This window comes from Equus quagga, chromosome 11 (assembly GCF_021613505.1).
Source record: "Equus quagga isolate Etosha38 chromosome 11, UCLA_HA_Equagga_1.0, whole genome shotgun sequence".
Taxonomy (NCBI): Eukaryota; Metazoa; Chordata; class Mammalia; order Perissodactyla; family Equidae; genus Equus; species Equus quagga.
Genome location: NC_060277.1, coordinates 87,751,987 through 87,773,075, shown reverse-complemented (window position 1 = coordinate 87,773,075; position 21,089 = coordinate 87,751,987).

The following is a 21,089-nucleotide window of genomic DNA, read 5'->3' as shown; positions in this document are numbered from 1 at the left end:
ATATTCAATTAACTAAGTTTGAAGGTGACCCTTTTGTCCAGTGGGTGCCATAGCTGAAAATTAAAAAAAAAAAAAAAAAAAAAGAGTCCATTATTTTTCCAGGGAAATGTATTAGATAATTTTGCCTGCCAATAAGTCATTTCTGATTTGGCGGGTGTTGATTTGTAATTTTGTAAGCCCCCCAACCCATGAATTGTAGCGACAGAATGCCAAGACTATATTTGTCTAAGGCTTTAGCGTTTACAAAAGTAATTTTATGTATCTTGCTTCTCACAACAATTCACAGCACTTCAGGGAAGTAATACTATTGTCACCATTTTACAGATAAGAACACTGAGATTTAATTTAGTGGAAGGGCTTGCCTAAGTTTACTAGCTAATTTAGGGAGCTGGTATTCAAACTGTCAGCTCTTTAGGTTATGGATTTTTTGCTATTGCATGTTACTACATAGCTTACCATTTGTAAATTCCTGTGGTTCACATTATTTTACAGCTGCTAATGAATGAAAATCAATAAATCACATCACTTTCTCCAATAGCTGGAAATGGAGACCCTGATCCATTCAGAGAGCAATACAGAAAAATAAGCTAAATGGGTGTTCAATACTAAACCACTTTGAAATTTTATAATTTCAGAATTGTTTTAGAACTTTAAAGAATTCAGATTTTGCCACATTTTTATGCTTATTTATCACAACTATGTTTCTGAAAAAAATTCTCAAAGATACTCAATACTACGTCATTCTATTAGGAAGATTGACTTTGCTAACAAAATATTGTGTGGTTTGGTTTTTGTAAAGTGGATATGGGTCATAGTCTCCTAATTTATATGTTTTGTAAGTTTAAATTTTATTATAGCAAGGGTTCTTGAAATCTGGATGCTTACTTTTCCTAAAGCTAGGAAAAGATGCTTTGGAACATGAGTGGATGAAATCGAAAGGCACATTTTTGCTTATTGGCATCCCGCTTCATTTGAGCCAGGCTGAAAGGTCATCAAAGAGAGAGTGATTAGTTCGTGCCAAAGCTGAGGGCTGTGCTGGTTTACTGTCAATTTGAAGAGGTATAACGCTTTATATGGGAGAGAATATTTTCTTCCTTGTGGGTGTGTGTTTTTGTTTTAATTCTCACACAACACAAAAACTTATGGTTTTTACCGTCTCCCAATCCCATACTCCATTTTCTATCCATCTAGATCACAAAACATAACGACTCTTCCATATTTTAAATTATCACAACTCTTTTCCAGTTGCTTGCCCTACCATCACCACCAACCCCACCATCACACCATGCCCAATCCTTTCTCTTCAAAAACTGTTTTGGAATTTAAATAATTCAGGTGTTGCCACATTTTTGTGCTCATCCATCACAAACGTGTTTTTGAAAAACAAATTCTCAAAGATACTCAATAGTATGTCATTCTCTTAGGAAGATTGACTTTGCTAAGAAAATATCCTGTTGTTTTGCTTTTTGTAATGTGGATATGGGTAGTAGTCTCCTAACTGACGTGTTTTCAAGTTTAAATTTTCTCAAATTTAATTGGTTAAATATCACTAAAAAAATGAATGGGTTTTTAGTCAAAACTCCTTCAACTTCCTTTACTTCGCTTCCCCACTTAACTCAATGATATTTCCATCTTTCCTTCCTTCCTGTTTCTACAAACTAGGCAGCAGTATTGCTGTAACTATGTCTTGTCTGTCCTGTGAATGTCATCCTATACAGCCTCCTCCAAGAGCTGTTCCATCAATGACACCCTTCCCTTGACTTCAGCCATTTCTCTCCTTCTATGTATTTTTAAAAATTTTTATTTATTTATTTTAAAAAATATTTATTTATTTTGAGGAAGATTAGCCCTGAGCTAAACTCTGCTGCCAATCCCCCTCCTTTTTGCAGAGGAAGACTGGCCATGAGCTAACATCCGTGCCCATCTTCCTCTGCTTTACACATGGGACGCCTGCCGCAGCATGGCTTGTCAAGCGGTGCATAGGTCTGCACCCGGGATCCAAACCAGTGTACCCCAGGCCACCAAAGCAGAATATGCGAACTTAACTGCTGCACCACTGGGCTGATCCCCTTCCATATACTTTAACCAAAGAAAACATGAGCCTCTTCCATATTAAATCACTGTATCTCCTTCTTAATCATATATATATATATATGTATATATATCTCTCATCTTAACTCTACAGCTCTACAGCCAAGGTGTTAAGTCTCTGTGGTGCCTTCATTCATACTTCAACATAGGTGTGGCTTCCAACCTCATAGCTCCCCATCCTATTCCTCTAAAGCTATTCTTCTTAAGGTCATTAATAATTTCATATATTTTTAAGCTTTATTGAGCTATAATTGATATATAAAACATTTTATACACTTAATGTAAACATCTTGGTGATTTGGGACATATGCATACACCCGTGATATCACCACAATTAAGGTACTAAACACATCCAGGCAATTACTGCTCAATGGGTATAAAGTTGCAATTATGCAGGCTGAATAAGTTCCAGAGAGGTGCTGTCCAACATAATACCTATAGTTAACAATATGTTATTGTGCTCTTTAAAATACGTGAAGTGGATATCTCATGTTAAGTGTTCTTACCACACCCCCACATAAAAACCCACAAAAGAACACAAGGAAATTTTTTATTTCATATTTTGGAAAATTGAATGGATACATTTTCGTTTTGAAAAATAATACCTAGTTACTTTGCTGATCATAAAATCAAACAATGTAGCATGCTAATTATAGAGTATTCGATGTAGTATGCATATATATGTATATATATATTTACTCTCTTTCATTTTCAATAGTTTTCTCTCTTTCTTTTTCACTCCCCCCATTTTTAATTAGATTTGCTAATGTCCAATTTTATTTTTAAAGAACCAGACTTTAATTCTTTGTATTGACTAATATCGTCTCTTAATACCTTCCTCTTAGTTTCACTAAAGCTGCTCCTTTGTACTTTAAGGTCTGAACTGACTGTTCATTTGTGTTATAATGAAAGTATTAAGAATATGGATTTATGTCTGAGGAGAGCTATAGGAAATCCATATTTTGATAAACACAATTCTCATATTTAATATATTCTAAATATGCCAAAATTGTGTTTTTAGTTAAGTTGAGTAGTTATTTAGAAGAGTATTTTTCTTCTCCTCAACTGATAGTTCAGTTTTAATCTGTTTGTTTGCTAAGATATTTTCAATTTCTTTTTTTCTGTGATATTCTGATCAGAGAATGTGGAGTGGATAATGTTTTCCTTTTCTGGAGCTAATTTTTTTTTCCTTTTTAGAGTAGTACATAATGAATTTTATAATTAGTATATAAAATGAATAAAAAGATATAGTTTTCTATTTGCAGTAGAAAATGTTTAACACTTATCTTTTATTTCACCTTTATTAATCATATTATTCAAATTCTTTATAGTCTTTCAAAATTTTTATCTGCTTTACTTGTCATGGAACAATAGTAGTATGTCAAATACTCCTATAAAAATTGTGTCGTTGCAGGGGCTAGCCTGGTGGCACAGTGGTTAAGTTCACACGCTCTGCTTCAACAGCCTGGGGTTCACAGGTTTGGATCCCAGGCATGCTGGACCTACACACAGCTCATAAAGCCATGCTGTGGCGGCATTTCACATATAAAATAGAGGACGAGTGGCACAGATGTTAGCTCAGGGCCAATCTTCCTCACCAAAAAATTTTGTTTTGCAAAATTTTCACAAGGTCTCAATACATATTCTGATGCCATACCATTACATGACTAATTATACTTTGATTATTTGAATTGCTATTGACTCTATCTGATGTCAATTTTACTAACCTTTTCCTTCTGTCTCAATCATTTTATGCATTATTTTATTTTTAGTTTCTCTGGATCATATATTATTGATGACAGTATCCCTTAGCCTTTGGCTGTAGTCTTTTGGGATTCAGTGATAGTTTTGGTAAAGTCCTGTGTTGCTCAGACTAACCATTGGACATGTCATTGATTTTCCTTGTTCACCTGGACTGCATATTATCTGAGACAATGCATATTTCCACTCTAGCTACAGGTAATATTCAAATCACTCTAATATACAGACAAATTGAGTTATTCCCCAACCTAAATGTGGACACTTTTATAATTGAAAAAAAAGTATTTGGCTTTGCTTGAAAAATCAGAGAGCTTGAGAAATTGGACCCACTTCCCTTTTGGCAATAATAAGTGGAAATTTGTTCAGAACCACTCCCTTTAAGATGGAGGATGTACTCTCAATGTGGCTTCTTGCACTGGTTACCTATATGGCATCTCTAGTCATGTTTGTCTTCAACGTTTGTATGTACACTTGGTTTAGAGACCACTATTGCATAATTGGAATCTCTTAGTAGCAATACATATTTCATATTCATATTTCTGAATATGAATTCATATTTCTGTCTGTCCTTGTCTGTAAATATGCATTCGTAATCCCCTTCCTGTCTTTGCATGACAGAGAAGCATAGAAACCAAAGTAGAACAACCTTTGCCCCTAGATGAGGGAACAAAGATCTGCTTTTTGGCTCCTCTCCCTCTGATTTTGCAAATACCTGAAGTGTGGATTTGCCTTTCTTACTTAGCAAAACACTAACGTTAATGTTCCTAACATTTTGGTTATCCTAGGCTTTTAACTCTGTTTGTCTGCTTGAACTTGTGTTGTTGCCCTTTTCTGACTTACAGTGACAACCTGGTTTTGGTCTCTATTCCTCAACCTAGCTCTTCTCCACCTATCAACAAAAACTTTATGAACTTTAAACTTGACTTGTGAGCAAGCTGGATTCACTTTCTGCAAGCGTGACATTTGCCCTAACTCGCGTTTAAAATTTGAGTCTCTGTCCTGGCTTCCGCTTCTGCATTGGTGAGACATCGACTCACAAAGGGGAAAATACATTGTCTCCGTGCATGAAGAAGAAAGCATTACTGTCACTCAATAAACGTGGCCGACTTCCTATGGAAGTTCCCAACTAGAATGCAAACCACCCAAAAGGAAACCTATAACAAAACAATTACCTGGAAAGTGAGTATATTCTTTCTCATGCATTTAGAGGGAGTTCTCAAAAGAGAATCATTGCAAAAGCAAGATGCCTGAAATTTTCAGGCCCAGGGTGTTTAAACGATATAATGGGAATTCAAGCAGAGCTGCTAGATGCAGTGTCATTCCTCGCAACTCTATCATAGATTCTCATGTTTCTGTGCTTATTTTATAAGGCTGTCATGTTTGAATTTATTCTGCCAAGGAGTCATTTTCTTTTCCCCTGTACTGTTCTCTGTATCTAACTACATATCCATCTCTTCATCTCTTTTTTTACCTAGTCGTCCTTCGACTATTTCTTTATCTTTCCAATATGGCATATGTTTTTATTGCTCTCTTTATATTTCTATTGTTTAGTTTGAGCTAGATTTAAGACTGCCACATTCTTTTTAAAGACTTAAGGTGCCATTAGAAATAGCTCCATTTACAACCCCTGACCATTGCCTTCTTCCTACCCAAGCTCTTTTCATTTTGACATTGTAAATTATATTGAATTACAGTGCATATTTCTCTCTCTAACAATAACAGTTTATACACCCTTCGTAGCAATTTACAATCTTAGGGGATGGACATGCTTGAAAATGAATATGTAGACAATTAGTTAATAATAATTTATTCATTCCCAGATATGATATATATATATATATATGGTACATGTGTTGTGTATAAGTTTGTGTTTTTGTATATGCCATTAATTAAATGACTTAGAATTTTTATTTCAGTAGCACACTGTGCATCTGGAAGGTGTTTCACTTGATATTTTTTGTTTTTTTTTTGGTGAGGAAGATTGGCCCTGAGCTAACATCACTTGCCAATCTTCCTCTTTTTGCTTCAGGAAGATTGTCACCGAGCTAACATCTGTGCCAATCTTCCTTTATTTTGTATGTGGGATGCCGTCCAATATGACTTGACAAGCTGTGTATAGGTCTGTGCCCAGGATCCAAACCCGCAAACCCCAGGCTGCCAAAGTAGAGCATGCAAACTTAACCACTATGCCACTGGGCTGGCCTCACTTGATCCTTTTTGCAGTGCTGCTTTACTCTGTCCCTGTCTGTCTCTCCCTGGCTGCTTCTCCTGCTGTTGCCTGTGAACAACCTAGAGGCTAGTACTTCTTGTTAGAAGATCAGTAGTTGCTAAACAGTGTTAAGCTGAAGCAGTAATAGCATATTAGCACCTAATTGGTACTTTTGCCAGAGGAACTAAAAGATCACAGCAAAAGGCAGAGCATTGTTGAGAAATGTGGGAGCCTTTGAGAGCAAATCCTTGCTGATGTAGACTATTTATAGATTTCCTTGCTTCTTTGCCTGCTTGCCTGTTAACCTTGTGGCATGTTAGTTACTTCGTGACCTACATTTTGCTTAGTCAGTTAATGTTTCAAAAGAGTAATGAACTTTGATTTGAATTTAAGGGAATGACCTATCTTGGTAGATAAGAAATTTTTCTTTTAGACATCTTGACAGCTGATGCCAGGGCTTATAGGCAGTGGAAAGATGACCAGTGAATATTTGTTGTTTTAACCACCTACCATCCATGTCCCCTTTCTAATAATACCCTGGTTTCCTTTTGGAAAATTATCTCACTTAATACTATATATGGCCTCAGTGGGTGATAACTAAGTTACTTGACTCTCTCAATGAATGATCCTTCTTCTCACCACCGGGCGTATACCAGGAGCAGGCATCTGATCTAAAATTGGCTAAGTGCTGCTCTCTGCTAGGACACTGAATCATGAGCAAATGAAGTAGGGAAGGAAGAGATGGATGGTGCCTTTTCAGATCAGTCGTACTGTCCTAATCTGGGGATTCTTTTAAAAATGCTGTTGTTGTTTCTGCATTCTAGCTCTTTGAACTGAATGGCAAGTCTTCCGTCTTTCCACTGAAAACACAGCCTCTCAGAAATAAGCCCAATGTACAGCTTAATATGCTAACGTAGAGCTTAAGAATATCAGCACTAAAGTCAGCCTGTATCAGTTCAGCCCTGGCTTCACAACTAATCAGATGACATTGAGCATGGCATTTGGCCCTTTAGTCCTCCACTTCTTCCCCTATGAAATAAGTATAATTATGTCATCTGCCTTATAGAGTTACATGTATATAATGCACTTAGAATAAAGACTGAGATAGTGTAGATCCTCAAGATTTAATTATGATCTCTATTGTCTCAAAACTATCTCCAAATTTTTAGTGTAGTCTCTTGTCATCACAAACACACACATAATTATCTCAACAATTCTCTTAGCAAAGTCCTTCACCATCCTGCTTACAACCCTTTGACAAATAAAATACCCAAGTCAGTTCTCATTTAAAAAAAAAGGAAAGTCAAAATTACCAAGGTCTATATTCAGTGGGCAAGATAGCACCACTGGTTTTCAAAACTAGCACATTAAATATCATTCCACCAAAAGTTGTGCTGTGGTGAATTTGAATGTAAGTTATATTCCTTCCAGGCAACATCTCAAAGAAGTTTCTACGGTCATAATTGCAGATTCACTTTATCGAGAGTGTATTCCTTATAGCATCTCCTAGAACTCACATGAAGAAACATCATAGAGAGTCTGTATTGTTGCAGTTCCATCCCAAACTTACTGGTTCTTGTAGACGTGATGTTGTTGTAAAGTTGTTGACTGAGTTGAAAAATGTTCGGCTAAGAATGAGGCCACAGACGTGGAAAACAATGGAAACATTCTGAGGCTTTTTGACATATTGGGTCTCTCCGTTTTCAAGGTTGACTTTTACTGCTCAAAAGCAAGATAAAGCAAAAAAATTGCAGTGATTTAGAAACCTGTGTCAACTCTTTAGAAGTCATAATACTTGAAAGGGATATTCTGGTCATTCCCATTGTTTTTATCTTATTTATTAGACTTTCAGGTAAAAAGCTGTAGATTTTGAAATGCTCTGGGAGAACAAAGAGAAGTGCCCTAGAATGAGAACTAGCTGGAAGCAATTTAAGTAGCTGGCCAACTCTAGTTTCCGTCAGCAAACAACACTAATAGCGTGCTATTCACTGAGAGTCTATTTGTAAGATTAATGGTACAAGATAGGGTATTTATAGCCCTACTCTGTTTAACAGCATGAGATAGTCAGAATGGAAATGGTTTTTAAAATAGAGAAATTCCATTGTGCATTTTAGTGAGAATATATATTTTTCAAGGTATTTCTACAACGTTAGCATGGTTCTGACAAATTTTACTATCTTACGGCAATTTCAATACTACAAAATGTCTAAGTAGTCCCAAAGATAAAATGCAGGGTTTAGAAGGGAATGGGATTCGAAGTACTTTATTGTAGTCTCTTTGACCAAGAGGGAAGTTGGAAATGCCTTTCTTTGTCTAAGCTATAGACCATGGATCCCCATCGTCATTTTGTTTTACTTTACATAGCATAGGCAAGTTAGGGGAATGAAATATTAATAAAATAATGATAAAATGTTTTTAATGACTAAAATAAAACTGATTTCAAATAATTCTCATGCCACCTATAAAAGTGTACATTGTCGGGACGGGGCCAGGGGCTGAGTGGTTAAGTTTGCACTGTGCTTCGGGGCCCAGGATTTCGCCGGTTTGGATCCTGGGCACAGACATGGCACCGCTCATCAGGCCATGCTGAGGCAGCATGCCACATGCCACAACTAGAAGGACCCACAACTAAAGTATACAACTAAGTACTGGAGGGATTTGGGGAGAAATAGCAGGAAAAAAAATTTAAAAGTGTACATTGTCAATTATCATATTTCGATGCCAGAAAGCATTAGATTCTTTTCCTTCAATTTCTTATTTCCCATTTCTTGAAACAAAATAAAGAACGATATTTTCTGAATTATTAGATAAGTTAAAACTAAACCCACTTTGGCATCAATATACCAGCAGAGACATTTTTCTAAAAATGAATATTTAATAGTTTCATTAATACAAATGGTAGTTCCAATAGGTCCTTTAATTACGTTTCCATAAAAAATAAATGAAACAATTCTGAAGTAATACTAAGTTTGATAAATACATTTTATGAGAAAGTTATTATAAATACAGGACCAGGAAATACAGGATAAGGGACATGCTATTGAAACGGTATCTTAATAAATCTTTAATTATTTCAGAGATTCCTAACTAAAGTGGACACATTGGGAAGCAGTTCTGTAATACAGGGAAATCTCTTAATGAAGCTTCTGCAAGAATATAAAGATGTTTTTGGCCAAAGGTTGAAATATGTGCATTTATTACCTTTTTTATTAGGTTGGTGCACACGTAACATTTTGCACTCTGCAGCTTCTCCTTTCCCAGATCTTCCTACATTTAATTATTTGCCTCTTCAATCCATCTGAAATGCTGTCACCAAAATCTTCTCTTCTGAACTCTCTTCAGTTTGTTTCTCCCCATTCTCAGCACCAACCATGTTCCACAGGTCTTTCCCATATCACTACAGTGGGCAGAGTGCATGTATTAGGCAGGGGCTGGGATCTCTGAGAATGCCCACCTATTTGGCTGGTAAAATGTCTAAGAAATTGTTCCTCCATCAGCAGCTGATTATAGAGAAGCAGAGAGGCAAGGAGAAGAAAAGCGTAGGCTAGACCAGTGTTGACAAGTTCCAGCTGTGCATGGTGAGTGCACACGTATGTGTGTGTGTTTTGCAGAAAATGAGCGTTCAAATAGGTAAGTAGACGCTGAGGAATTTCAAAAGTTTTTTTCTACTTTGTGTATTCTGGATATTTATTTGATGTTTACGATGTAATAGGCACTGAGGCATTGGAAATCTAAGGTGGACAGTGTATACAGGAGACAATGAGAGGAGGAGACAAGTAGAGAGGCCATTACACAGTCTGGAAGTACTATAATGAGGTAAGGATAAGGGGCTATGGGAGTGCATAGAAGGACACCCAACGCAGTGCTCTGAGGCAGAGAAAAAAGGCTTCCAGAGGAGATGATGCCTAATCTGAGACTCGAGGGATAAGTGAAAAGTGAACCAGTGCAAGGAGAGAAGTGAATGAGATCTGAGGATGGGAGGGGCTTTGCAAACAGAAGGAACAAAAGGTGCTGATGTCTGGAGGGCCAAGATCATACAGCACATTGTGAAAGTCGCATGTAGCTCAGTTGGGTTGGAGAGCTGTGTGCCAGAGGGCTGAGAATGTGAAACTCTTCTTGTCTCCCTTGGGACTAGCTTGGGGTCTTGGGTATGGCAGCAGGTGGAGATCTTCCAGGAAAGGATTGAGGAAACAAGTGAGAGCAGAGACTGAGGGACCAAAAAAACTACTGAGGAGGAAAAGTGGCTCCCTATCGCCTCCAAGGTGCTCCTGAAAATCTCTCAGTTTCCAGCTATGGATTGTAACGCTTAAGATTGTTTCTCTGGTTACAAGTCATAGAAACCAACTCTGAATAACTTAAACAAAAGGATAATTTAGTGGAAGGATGTTGGGGCCAATAGAAGAAAAATAGGAAGGATAGACAATTAACCTTGGAAGTAAGCAGGAAAGAAATCAATCCTATGGTCTGTTGGGGCTCTATTTTCACTCAACAAAAGTATTACTAATCACCTACTCTGTGTCAGACCCTGTACAAGGCTGGGAACTGGGGAAAGAGAATCGAATAAAATAGTTACGTGGCTGCTTTTATTGCTTTCAGAGTCTGGCAGGGTTGGGGGAGGAGGGAGTGCCCATGATCCCCAACAGCACTTCCGTAATTACAAAATAGGACAGGTGCTATGCAGGGTGCTATGAGAGAGAAATAACAGAATTTTAAGCTGAGGAGGTGACATCTAAACTTAGGCGTGAAAAATAGATAGTTATCCAGGTGAGAAGCATGTGCAAATTCCCTGAAATGTGAAAGAAGTCAGTGTACTAGAACACTGTAAAGGCATGAGGGGAGGAGCGGAGTGTGGGATAAAATAAAACGGAAGTCAGGCTGAAGCAAGGTCATGCAGAGTTTAGCAGATCTTGAGGAAATTTGGTATTACATCCTAAGTGCAATGAGAAGCTGTTGAGGGGTTTTACGCTGAAACATGATCAGGTTTGCATTTTAAAGACTGCCCCGGATGCTGCAGAGAGAGTGGAGAGTAGGAGGCGGGAATAGAAATGATGAAGCGGTCAGCAAAGAGGTTCTTCGAGTAATCTGCACACATGAAACAGTCACGTTACAGTTTTCTCTGCCTACTGTGCTTTTACATTTCTCTTCTTCTCGTTCTTTTGGGGGATTTCTCCTCCCCTTCCACATGTCCTAGATGAGATGATTAGTCTTGGTGCCCAAAGGTGGTTATTCAGAGTGGCCCCATCCCTCTAGTCAAAGTGCATGGCCCACAAAGGGGCAATGACTCAAGCGGAATCAATCAGTACATTCTGTGAGATTCACATATATATCCCAGAGAAGAGAAGCTCCTTTTCACTGTGGTGGCTAAGCTAGTGATATGTAAGCAGAGTATTGCTGGCTGTCATTTTTTAAAATATAGTGAATTAGGGTAGGACCATCCCAGTTCAGGGCTGGGACGTGAGCTGAGCACGGCAACGGCCTCAGGCACAAGATTTAAGACAGGGTCGGTATTACTGACTTTTCTTTTTGCTTCAGCCTCCGATAGGGCTCACATGCCATGGATGCTGAATCTTTATTTAAATTTTTGACCTTTAGTTCATTCTGGATTTTTTGGCATTAATTTTGTTTTTTCTTAACTATGACATTCAAATATTATTGCTCTCTTTTTTTCTCACATTCTTTTTTTAGGGAAAGATTCACCCTGAGCTAACATCTGTTACCAATCTTCCTCTCTTTTTTTTTTTTTTCCCTCCCCAAAGCCCCAGTACATTGTCACGTATCCTAGTTTAAGTCCTTCTAGTTCTTCTATGTGAGCCACTGCCACAGCGTGGTAACTGACAGACAGGTGGTATGATTCTGTGACCGGGAAATGAACCCAGGCTGCCAAAGAGGTGAGAGCACAAAATTTTAACCACTAGGCCATCAGGGCTGGCTCAAAATATTATTGATCTTGATTACCGAGTTGTTCAGTACTCCTGAAATCTTTACCCTAGATGAGTGCCTCACTCACCTCATCCTAGTGAACACTGATCAAGTTTGACTCTGTCTAGCATTTGAATCCTATTCAGAAAACACTGTCCCTCATCTGTCTTGATGGGAAGCAGAGCCCCCCTTTCATCACAACCCTAAAAATGCCAACTATGTCTATGGTGGATCAGTAGATTGGTCCACTCCACATCCATTCTCATGGGTTTATCATCTTCTATTTTAAAAGCTGGGAAACTAAAATATCCCCCATACTTCCTTGCAACTACTAAGCAGGCATATGACCTAGGTTCTACCAGTCTTATAACTTCACATAAGACTTGGATGCATGTGAAGTGAAGGCTAGGTGTGCAGTGATCAGATATTTTCATAAGCCTGGTGGCAGAGGAGTGTATATGCAGACTTTGAGGGGCGGCTGGGGTAGAGCATCTGGATTCCAGTCCTGAGGGAGAGAAGCACTCAGTAGCAATCTGTAGCAGTGTGTCTCACTAGAAATATCTCACAATGCAAGAATGCCTTGATTTTATTTTCTGGCCATGTAGCACTCACACCTGCTTCTTTTGGCCCTCCTAAAGATTCTGAGAGATACTCAAGGTTATTTAATAAATTCCTTTTTGCTTAAACAAGCAGAAGGGGCTCTATTGTATGTAACAAAGAGCTCAGTCCCTATGCCAGCTTTTCCAGCCTCCCTTGCAGCAAAGGCACAGACACACAAACTAGAGTCAGCAGTCAGAGGCATCTGTTTGGTACACTGGTCAGGAGCTAGTGACGCAAAGAACAAAAGGGACAGTGGGGCATCTTTGTTTCAGAGGAAATGAGGGCAGAAAAAATATCCAGTTTGTGAAAGCAGCAGTGGCAGTACCTAAATACCTTGATTTTAGCCTGGGGAGACCCTGCACAGATGTCTTTGTGTTTAGATTTCTAACCCATGGATCCCGGGAGATAGTAATTTTGTGCTGTTTTAAGCACCTACTTTTGTGATAATTTGTTACACAGCAACGGAAAATTAAAACAATGTGTCAGGGTTTAACTGACCCTATGTTTTTTCTTTCTTTCTTAGTGGCACACAAAACAAGGGAGTGTGTCAGAATTGATAGCATCATGAATTCAGGAAAATGTTGTTTACAGTGATTTAAATCTTCCCTATTTTGTTCAGAGGTTCAGCTTTTCTAACTCAGGATTGAATAAACTAAGTCATTGAGTTCATCCAGTTGGAGTGACATGAAAGGAAAAATCAAAGGAGTTGTGAGTATTTGCAAGATATTATTTATGATAATGGGTCACATTATCTAAACCAAGGATAAAAACACTGGGAGCAGAGGGATGATGGAGCAGAGGGATAATGGATCACAAGAAGTGATACTGCCACTTATTATCTATGAGATATTAGATAAATTACCTATATTTCCAATCTTTTCTCATCTATAAAATGGAGCTAATTATACTACCTCACAGAACTGAAGTGATAACTATATAAAATAACATATGTATACCGTGTATTCCAATGTCCAGCATAGGGCAAGTAACTATATTCTGCCTTCAAATCCTATTTAAGATAATATTTGTCTAATTTCTTTGTCTAGAAATGATTTCTGTGAGAATAAGTTTTCTTCAGTCCCTATTCCCACTGACTACTCTGTCATGTCTTGAACTTTTCCAGGCTCATGATTGAGAAATGAAAATTATTTTTTAATTAAGCTTCATAGAATAGAATAAAGAATAGAATAGAATAAAGTTTTAACTAAATTCATAAAATAATGAAAAAATGCAATTAGATACTCAGGACCAAGAAAAATGTACAAATCACATCAAAAAAAGTCCAGCTTATTCCAAGATATTTGTAACCTTTATGAAATTCAAAATACTTTTTTAAATAATTTAAATTTGTTGAAATGCATCACTTGGGCAATTGAATGAACCTTTATAAAATGAAGTCTTTACATTCTCCACACGCTCAAGCTATGTCTGTACTGGCATTTCAACACCAGACACTTGAAATTTTCTTTCCTAAAGTCGTGGAGGTCATTCTTTTTCAATTATGTCATTCATCTTGTATTTCAATCACATGCACCATAAGCATGGTGGAGAAATCGTAGTGAAATCTGAGTTTATGCTATGTTTTGCATTGACAGGGTTAACCAACTGGAATGGCTACCAAAAGATACTTTTTTGAATATAACTGGCTGAAAACAGAATCACTGCTAGTTGAAGATCAATATAAAGATATATCATAATTAATTGGTATAAGTTAATCTAAACTTTATTTTTGTACAGAAATTCACATTCACCAGATATACATAATTGTATATATAGATGTATATAATAGTATATTATATATACACATGCATATACTTTTTTGTATAGCTCCTTACAGATTAAAAGACATCCAATATACCTCACTTACTCTTATGGTTTACTATAAATCCAGTGGTGTTCTGACTACTACCAGCACGGTTTTTTAGATTCTCTAAATGCAGCTCATTTAATTTATCATAATCTAACTTGTAAGACCTTCAGAATCTTTATATTGCAAAGAAGTAACATTCAATTACCTCTAAATAAACATTTGTAAGTATAACAGAAGGAGAACCCCCATAAGAAGGTTGTATTTAAAAGCATTTAATAATTAAAAGTATGTAATAATCTCTATGGCCTGCATACTCCACGCTTAGAATGGAGTTTAACAAACAGTAATATATTCTGTACATCAACCCTGATATATAATAGTTTGAATTTTTAACATTTCATGAATATTCTACTAATGATACAATAGTAGCCAGTAGTTTTGTAGGGCATGAGCTTTTAAAAAGCGTTTTCACAGGAGGCTGGCCCAGTGGCATAGTGGTTAAGTGTAGTGCACGCCGCTTTAGTGGCCCAGGTTCATGGGTTTGGATCCCAGGCGTGGACCAATACCACTTGTCAGCCATGCTGTGGTGACAACCCACAAACAAAATAGAGGAAGATTGGCACAAATGTTAGCTCAGGGCCAATCTTCCTCAGGAAAAAAAACACAGTATTTTCACATACATTTAATGTTATAAAAATTCCATCATTATCAACCACATTACAGATAAGAGAACTGAGAATCAGTAGATAAACTGTAAACCCAGCATCACACAGTTGAAAGAGGACTGTGAAGTCAAATTGAGATTCCTGACTTTAAGTTTAGACTTATTTCTCTTATAGAATATTTGCCATGTATGATTAAGACAATATATATAAATCTATTTTTCTTGTTGTTATGCCTGAATACCAGAAAAATCCCAAATTTCAGTAAATGAAAACCTGCTAAGTTTCTCTAATTCTTTTCAATATTTGAGATGTTTCTGTGAAAAGATTTTCAAACTTGGACTGTTAATTACATTGCTTAGTTTTCTAACAAGCAGGAGTTTTGTGTGAGAAGCGAGCATCTGTACGAATAAAATCAGAAATACTCATGCTGCTATCTGTGCCAACTAGGGTCTTACCATTGATTCTGACTCCAAGGAAATATATTTCTCTACATATATAGGGCAAAAAACTCTAGTGAATCTGCCTGCACCAAAACAAGAAGATAATTGATTCCTCCATGGGAAAACTAACATACTTCAAGAATTTTCCGCAATATTTGACTCTGCAGAAAGGGGGTCCAAGATGAAGATGTTTACCGTGCTGTTGAGGGGAGTCTGTCGTAAGCATCAAGAGTTCACTTTACAATCAAGTGTGGAGCTAGAGTGACTCATGCTTCCTTAAATTAAAAGGCTCACATTGAGAATATCTTGGTTTTAGAGAAATAGTCTTTTTCATATTCATGCATGGTGCAGTCCACTTATCAGAACTTTCTTCCCTCTTTGGTGAGAAAAATATCTCCATCTCAATGGAACATTCCTATAAGCTGAACTTACTCAACTTGTAAAATATAAGCCTTTAAAAAAAGAAAACTTTTAGATTATTATCTAAATCAAGACTGTTGACTGAACTAATTATTCCTCTATTTTTTTCTTTTTTCTTTTGAAACACACTAGGAAATATCTTGGTCCTCAGAAGGGCATCTCGCTTACAGATTTGTAATACCTCAATGCCCTGCCTGAAGCTATCCCTCCAAGGGGGACCACAGTCAGCCTAGACCAAGCGGAGAATTGATTTGTTCAAGAGATCTTTATTAGGCACTGTCTGTGTGCAAACACTGGTCTAGATAGTGGGACATAAGAATGTATGTACCTGGTCAATAACCAAGTGCTTCAGTGTCTATTAGGAAAACCAACACAATAGAATGCAGTCTGATCTGTGTTACAAGATACAGTGTTGGCAGAAAGGAAATCATGATCAATACTGCTTGGGCATGTTTACAAAGTGTCAATCTGGGAAGACTTTTGGAGGAGGAGCAAAACTGAGCTATAATTTCAAGGAGAAACACACATTCATTATGAGACAAGAAAAGAAATGGAATTCTAAGCTGAGGACACTTTATGCGATGAGATAGACAGGAGACAAGAAGAAAAGATTGAGAGTTTTAAATACTTACATTCTCTCAGAATGTCATGTACAAGGGAAAGAACAGTGGGAGATGGATTTTGAAAGGTAAACAAAAGCCAGATCATGGAAGACCCTGGATGCCACACACAGACACAAAAGAGAGAGAAAGAGAGTTTGGATGGATTATTTACCAAAGTCATTGAAGGGTTTATTAAAGGGCTGAATAAAATCAGATTTGTATTTTACAAATACCACTCAGGAAGTGCTGTGGAAAGAGAAGAAAAAAATAGAGTTGAGGAAATGTAGCAGTCTTAAGATCCTCTTTCAAAGACTTCGTTCATATGTATAGGCACACGTGTTCTCTTACATACACGTTAAAGTTTGGCGGTCCCTGCTATAAACTAAAAAGATAGGGAGGTGCTCTTCAAGAGCCTAGGAGTCAGCTGAGGCCACTGCAAACTGGAATCCACTTCTATTTGACCTGAAAGGTTTTCCGGTTTTTTTAAAGTGTCCTTTTAATTAAAAGTGATAAATCGTGCTTAAGTGACACTTTCATAAAGAGGGAAAAAAAAGCAACCTCCATTATGTAAAGAAAGGTTATATAGGTTATATAATGAGGCATCTCAAGGATTTAGAAAGCCAGTTGGTGGACTATTGTAATATTCTGATAAGAGCTAATCAGATTATAAACCAAATAGATGGATATAGAGAATGAAATGGTGTGAGAGGTGCTTAAGAGGACTCAGTGATTGATCAGGTATGGAGTGAGAAGACAGGAAAGATAGCAATGACTTTCATGTTTCTTACCTGGGTGATGGAGTACCCAGTGGAGTCTTTTACAAAGGTTAGAAATATAGGTTATATTCCAGAAATGTTCAGGTTGGCATGATGTTTTAAAGCAAATCAACAAACATTCAATTTAATGTTGCGATTCTGAATCAGATATTTGGCATCAGAAAAATATATTTTGTGTTAGAAATTGGCAAGCTAGCAATTTCTGCAGTGCTTACAATTGAACTATATAATTTACAGACCATGGGGCACTTGGTTTAGCTGCAGAGCCAGAATAATAGTTTCAGTTGATGACACTTTATGATACAGAATATTGCGTGAATAGTTATAATCAGGCAATTAGTTCTATTACTCATGGCATAGAGCCAGAAGCACAAAACCTCAATATAGGTAATCAATACAGCTACATGTAATCAATTGAATATAGACTGTAGGTAAACACAGGATTAAAATAAGTCAAGTCAATTACAAATATCCCGATGTGATTAAATAACAATCTGCAGGGATTTATAAAAATATTTGAATAAAAGTATACAATGCTTCTGGGATAAACTAATCCTAACTTTAAGACTCTGTTCATTTATTCATTCAACCTGTGGTTACTGAGTACCTATCAAGAACCAGAGACTATGCTATAAGTGCTAGGGATACAATGGTAAAAACTATGGTCTCTGTACTTTATGGTTTAGAGGAGGAAACAAATGTTCAATAATCACAAAAACCTATAATTACAAACTGTGATAAAATCTATGAAGAAAGATATAGTAGGCAGAAGAATGCCCCCTCTTCACAAAAGACATCCACATACTAATGCTTAGAACCCCTAATATGTTAGCTTACATGGCAAAAGGGGCTTGGCAGATGTGATTAACTTAAGGATCTTGAGATGCTCTTATCCATGTGGGCCCAATGTGTTCAAAGCGGTCCTTAAAGGAGGGAGGTTGGAGGGTCAGAGTCAGAGAAGGAGATGTGATGATGAAAGCAGAGGGTCAGAATCAATGCTGCTGGCCTTGAAGATGGAGGAAAGGGCCATGAGCTAAGGAATGCAGGCAACCTCAAAGGCTGGAAAAGGCGAGTAAACAGATTCTCCCCAAGAACCTTCTGAGAGAGCAACAGCCCTGCTGACATTTGGATTGCAGCTCAGTGAAACCCATTTTGGTCTTTTGACATCCGCAATTATAAGATGATAAATATGTGTTGTTTTAAGCCACTCAACTTGCCCTAAGTTGTTATCATAGCAATAGGAAACCAATACAAAAGATTCAAGGAACTATGCAGTGGATATGCAATAAAAGAACTGCTTTGGAATCTCCCATTTTAAACATGAGTTTGAAATTCTATTGCAATGGAAAAGGTAGAGTTGGTAAAACTCTGAGGGTCACCAAAGGGGCCCCAAATGGCATAGGAAATCAGAGGGGTTTAGAAAAGCTTTAGACGTTGAACAAGGTTTTTGATGACTACCTCCAAAATCTTTCTGATGAAAACAGATCAACTCTAATCAAATCCTGCAAGCAAGGAAAGGATAAGTCCGTTGGAGACATTAAGGTTAGGCTCTTTAACAGCTTGAGGTAACACTCAGGAGAAGATCCTGAGCAAATGAGAACACACATCTCTCCACACTTTTTTGGTGAAAAGCCTGAACCAGAAATAGAAGGTTTAATATGCAAGCAAAGCTTAAATGGAAAATAGTCCCTTTGTCAAATCTCCCTCAGCTCACTGAATATTTTTATGGGGCCTTAGAACAAAAATAGAATAAGACCTAGAATAAATTGACGTCTTTACAAATAAAACAACGAAAGGTTCCTATCGCAGTCATTAAGGATCATAAGAGGAAGCTACTTCTTAGGACACCAATGCATGTCATGAACAAAAATGACGCTGGAAACAAAATACAATTGCCCAATAACACTAAGAAAATAAAAGGAAAAAAAATAGACGATCAATAAAGGTGATCTAAGGGGGAATCAAATGCTCAATTGTCCAGTTTATTTTTACATTTACAAGAAGAAATGTATCTAAATATTAAAGGACAACCTTGCAAGCTTTTGATTGACACAGATACTACAATACTAAGCATAAAGTTTTCCATTATTATACAACCTCTGCTTTAAAGTCAACAAACTACTCAGGTGGTAGGTATTTCCGATGACCCTCAGACACTGACTGTCATGTGTTTAACTGGCAATGTTCTTTCCTCCTCTGTGACAGACAGCACAGCTGCTAACTTCGTAGAGAGGGTATACTGTGCAAATTGCCAGACTCAAAGTTCTCCTCATAGCGTCTTTGCTTTTTTTCGTGGTTTTTTTTTTTTTGTGAAAGATTAGCCCTGAGCTAAAATCTGCTGCCAATCCTCCTCTTTTTTGCTGAGGAAGACTGGCCCTGAGCTAACATCCGTGCCCATCTTCCTCTACTTTATATGTGGGATGCCTGCCACAGCATGGCTTGTTAAGCAGTGCATAGGTCCATACCCAGGATCCGAACCAGCAAACCCCAGGCTGTTGGAGTGGAATGTGCAAACATAACCGTTGTACCACTGGCTTGGCCCCCTGATAGCCTCTTTCTTGAAATCCTTCAAGACTCCTCTGTTCATACTATGGTCGTAGATAATTTGGACATTGACTTACTGGTGTTCTTGTGTCTAAATCAAACCGAAATTGAAGATTTTCGCAAAGAACTGGAATCTCTGTGCACTAAACTATTCACTGATATTGGCAGAATTATTGAGGCTGAACCCACGAAGGTCCAGATAGACCCATCCAAACCTCTACCAGAGCTTTCACAACACTCTCTAAGACTAGATCTAAAGAAAGACTAAATCAGTAAATCAACACTTAATGAAGCACACATTATACTGTACCACTCATTGTAATACTTTTACCTTCCAAGTCAAGAAACTCAACAGCGAAGGATATAGATTTTTTTCAGCATCATAGGGCCATCAATAACATAGTTATTCCCAACTTCCCTGTGGTACTAAAAACAAATACAGTTTTATATTTGGTGTCACATGAGGCTATATAATTTACAGTCATAGATCGGTATTCTGCTTTCTTTATGGTCCCTTTAGATCAAGATAATCCATACCTCTCTGCCTTCTCCTGGCAAGGTCAACAAGGTACCTGGGCATTTATGCTTCAGGATTTACTGAGGCACTTTCTTACTTTTCACAAGTTCTTTCCCAGGGCCTTCAAAACCTTACATATCTTTTCAATTCTATTGTTATTCAACACGTGGATGACCCCTGGCCACATAGTAAAGAAGACTTGAACATAAAGATCAATTCCTTCTATTTACATACCATTTTAGCTCAAAAAGAACATAAACATTTCCTAAAATGAATTACAATTTAGTCAATAAATGTGCATTAACGAAGACATGAACTATCATAGAAGGTAGATTACTTACTCCTGACAGTCTAAAAGCCAACAAAACTTTCAGAAGCCAGTCACTACGAGAAAATTACAAGAGTTCCTGGGTCTCATGAGCTTCCGTAGACAATGAGGTCCCAGTTTTTCTGAAACTGACGTACCTTTTTATGACTTAAGCAAGTCTTCAGTAGCCAAATTTCATCTTTGGGAACATAAATGTGAGCACACAGTTTGTGATTTAAAATTAGCTTTATACAGTTCTCAACCAGGGATGTAGGGAGCTAGAAATAATATTGTTCCAAACATACAAAAACAACAACAAAAAACTGGACGCAAAACAAGTACATGCTTTTTCTTGAACTCATCAGCCAGTTGAGGTAAAAGGGTGATGGACTGGCCTAAAACTGAAGATGAGACAAATCCCTGAGGGA